We start from the raw sequence: 4,575 nt of genomic DNA, 5'->3' as shown, positions 1-4,575 counted from the left end.
CCTGCAGGGGCGGAGTGAGGCTGTCAGTACCTGCCAGGTAGCCAATTGCAGAGGAGGTTATAAGCTAAGGGGGAGGGAACAGCTACAACATAGGAGAAGGGTTTTCACAGATGGAAGGTGACACTCCACACCCTGTCTGTCTAACTGCTACTGAGGTCAGTTAGACGACAAACAATCTAATGATCAAACATGGTATTTCCTTCCCCTCTGGTCTCCCAACCCATCAACTCGGGGAATCCTATATAATAAAAGCCTAATATGCTAAGTGTCCAACCGTTGGACCATTTGACCATTCGATCGGTAGCCATGATGTGCACTGACCACCAGGGGCCAGATGCTCAACACACAGGCATGGAAACATGGAACAGACTGATGAATCTCAGAGGGAAGTGGGGAGGGGGGAGGGTGGGAAGAGATTAACCAAAGATCTTAAATGCATACTAGAGGCCTGGTGCATGGATTCATGCACCAGTGGGGTCCCTTGGCCTGGCCTGCACCCTCTCACAATCCAGGACTCCTCGGGGGATGTTGGACTGCCGGTTTCAGCCTGATTCCCTCAGGCCAGGCAGAGGGACCCCACCGGTGCACGAATCCATGCACCGGGCCTCTAGTCGTTAATGAAGCTCACTCTTGGTTACTGGCATTGACCTGTCTTTACCTTATTCCTGAGAAAAGTCTTCAGACACATGAAGAAATTCATCAGAGAGAAAGAGGGACCGAGGACTCGGAGCAGGTGCCCTGTGTGAAGCCAATCACTGCAGTGAGATTTAGGGGATAAGGCAGAGAAATAGCAAAAGCGTGTGCTCTGCAGGGAGATTACCAGCGAAGCCAGAGGCATCTTTGGAGATACAAAACATGATTGAAAAAATATTGGCTCTCATAGTCAGATGAGTGAATTAAAAGTCTTTATCTAGAAACTCCTCAAACACCCCCACCCCCACACACAGAGCAGCCAGCTCCTAATCTTCTAATCCTCTCCTAATCTATTTTCTGTCTCTATGAATTTGCTTATTCTGGAACCAGATAATATGTGCACCTTTTGTGGTGGCTTTTTTCACCTAGTATAACGTTTTCAAGGTCCATCCCTGTTGCAGCATGAATTGGTACTTGATTTCTTTTCATGACGGGAATGTTCCATTTTGTTCTCCACTCATTGGTTGATGGGCATGTGGGTTGTTACCTGGGATGATCTTCCTAACAATTGTGCTAACTCATCTAACATGAAGGTCCAGGCCAGTGTGGGGTCACACTATGGACACAGCCCAGGGTGCCCGGTGCCAAAAGTGCAAGAGCATGTGGAGAAATAGGCTTGAAGTACCCAGACTCAGAAGTTACCATGCCAGAGGAGTGCCTAAACCTCTCTACTCTCTGCAGAGAACGATATGTAAGCTTGTTGTAAAAGAGATGACCAGGCCTGGGTTTCCTGGAGCTTCCCACCGGGCCTGCAGGGAACACGGCTGCGGGAAGTGACAGCCATCCTTTGACATCGTCACTGCTGTTCCATGTCTCGAGACAAGGACACTGAAGCACAGAGGTCGTAGGCTTCATGTGCCAACTCGAGCAATAAGGGAAGAGGGCAGTGCCACCCGAAAGGAACGGATGGAAGCCAGATTCACAGACTGACCAGGCTCTTCAGTAGTGAGCCCTCCGCACAGAGCTGGCTTGTCACTAACAACAGCCACGAGACAATGAGCAATGCGCTTGGAATCAAAAGACCGAGACTTGAGTCCCAACACTGGTCCTTCTTAGCTGTAAAACCTCAGATACAACAACATGTATGGCCTCAACAGAGTCACAAAGCGTGAGGAAAGTCTACCAAGAAGAGCCCGTTACATTTGTTTTACTTACAGATTAAATGTTACCACCATCTGCTAGAATTTCATTTTGTTCCCATTTTTCTTTGGTCTCTCTCTTTTTTAATCCTCACCTGAGCATATTTTTCCATTGATTTTAGAGAGAGTGGAAGAGAGAGAGAAAGACAGAGAGAAGTATCAATGTGAGAGAAACACATTGATTGGTTGCCTCTTGCACGCACCCCAACCAGGGCCTGGGCCGGGGAGGAGCCTGCAACGGAGGTGTGTGCCCTTGACTAGAATCAAACCCAGGACCCTTTGGTCCACAAGCTGACGCTATATCCCTTGAGCCAAACTGGCTAAGGCTTCTCTGGTTTCTTGAAAGATGGAATTGGTTTTATATTTTCCCTAATAAAATAATTCTCATAAAGAATCTTGTGTGTTTTAAAAGCTTGCTTATTTCTAACATGTACTTTTAGTTTCTTATTGCAAAGCTTTTCTTTATAAACATTTAAATCATTAACCAGATGTGTAGCTTCTTAAACTAAATAACGCATGTCATCAGCTGTATCACACAAGTTGTTGATCATAACATTTTGAATGGAGATGCTTAGATGCTACCATATATATATATATATATATATATGGCTAATATACAAAGTGTCCCCTCGGGAGTTCGACCAGGAGACCGAGAGTTCGATCACTCACTATGATGTGTGCTGACCACCAGGGGGCAGCACAGAATGAAGGAAGACCCCATCTGGCAGCCGGAAGGCCCCAATCGGCCCTGATCATTGGCCAGGCCTAGGGACCCTACCTGTGAATGAATTTCATGCACCAGGCCTCTAGTATATTTATCACTATATGTAATCAAGGTGAAAAGTTTTACAGGATGAAAATGAACTGCTGTTGTAAGGATTTGCTTTTTAAGCTTGTTTTCCCCCAAGTTTGTTGCTTGCCTTCAATCTTAATATTTTTTGTTTTCAAAATATTAAAATATGCCTGCCACTTCTTGTCTTGGTATATTCTAAAAGGCCAAACAGCAGTTCTAAAATACTAGTAATGTATTGCCTGTATTGCCTGTATGGGTGATAGAATGATCTATGTATTTGTACTATCTGCTTGTGTTTTTACTTTCTCCCTAAATTTTCTTTAATGAGCTTGTTCATCTTCAAATAGTTCTTAAAAAAGAACAGAGACTATCAAAATATTTGCAGCCCAAAATGCAGAAAAACATATTATAGAAGTATGCTAGGGGATTAGTCAATTAATATCTTTTTTTTTTCTGGATTTGGTATATTTTTGGTAATTATAATTTTTTTCAAAATGTGTGATTTGTGGTTTATTTTCTCATTTTAAATAAACACTTTTTAATCTAAAAAAATGTCCTTTAGAACTAGGTAAGAAATATAAAGAAACAAGAATTATAAAAGACAAAAGATATGAAACTAAATTAAATGATTCAACATTCATATAAAATGAGTTCCTGAAACACATAATGAAGTGAATGGAGTGGAAGAAAGTTTACTTGACCTGAATACTTAAATCTTTATGTCAAAAAGTTTCAAGGTTAGTTGAAAAAAGGTCTGCATTTGGACATATTTTGTGGATTTTTATAAATTCTAAGTATAAAAAGAAAATACTAAAATCAGATAAAAATATGATTATTAAAAAGGAAAAATAGGTAAAGTAGATTGCTCCCCTAAATATTAGAAGGCAATAGGCAAGAGTTTTCAGAGTTCTGAGGAAAAATGGTTGTGACCCCAGAATTTATACCCTCCCAAACTATTGTTGTTGCATAAGGATAAGAGATAAATAATTTTAGACATTCAAGAACTCAGAAAAAACACCATCCATATGTAGTTATAAGAAATTTACTTGAAGCAGTTTTCCAGCAAAAATGAAGAAATTCAAAATAAGGAACTGAACAAACATGGTATCCATGAAACTCAGTGGTTCCAGCTGTATCCATAACATTAAATGTGAACGGATTAGACATTCCAGTCAAGGCAGAGGTTGTCAGACTGGATTTAAAAACAAGAGCCCACTATATGCTATTTATTTTAAGACTCAAAGATAGAAATTGGTTGGAAGTAAAAGGGTATAAAAGAAATTGCATGCAACCAGTTACCATAAGGAAGCTGGTATGGCTATTCTAATATCACACAAAATAGAATTTCAAACAAAAAACATATTAGAGGGGCATTTTGTAATGATAAAAGGATTGATACATCAAGGAGATATGACAATTACAAACATATATTTACCAAACAATAGACCCCCAAAATACATGAAACAGAAATGGATGAAATTGAGGGAGAAATAGATAATTCAACAATAAGTGTTGGAGAATTCAATATCCCCTTTGAGTGATAGATAGAACCAGAGAGAAGATTAATCAGCAAATAGACTTACACAAAAACAGTGTGAGTGAGTTAGACCTGACAGAGTCCGTGGGCCACTCCGGCCAGCACCAGCAGAATACACATTCTTCTCAGGACTTCATTGGTGAATTCTACCAATATTTAAAAAAGAATTAATATCATTCTCTTCCAAAAAACTGAAGATGAAGGAAGACTTTCCAGCTCATTCTGAGGCTAGTATTACCCTGATACCAAAACAAGACAAACACATCACAAGAAAAGGAAACTACATACCAATATCTCATAAATAAATGTGGAAAAATCCTAACAAAACTGGTAAACCAAATCCAGCAATATACAAAATGGATTACACACCACGACCAAGTGGGATCCCAGCCAGGTAAGTCTGGTTTAACACA

This window comes from Myotis brandtii, unplaced genomic scaffold, assembly GCF_000412655.1.
Source record: "Myotis brandtii unplaced genomic scaffold, ASM41265v1 scaffold707, whole genome shotgun sequence".
Taxonomy (NCBI): Eukaryota; Metazoa; Chordata; class Mammalia; order Chiroptera; family Vespertilionidae; genus Myotis; species Myotis brandtii.
The sequence above is the reverse complement of the archived record's forward strand: the minus strand, read 5'-3'. Positions refer to the sequence as shown.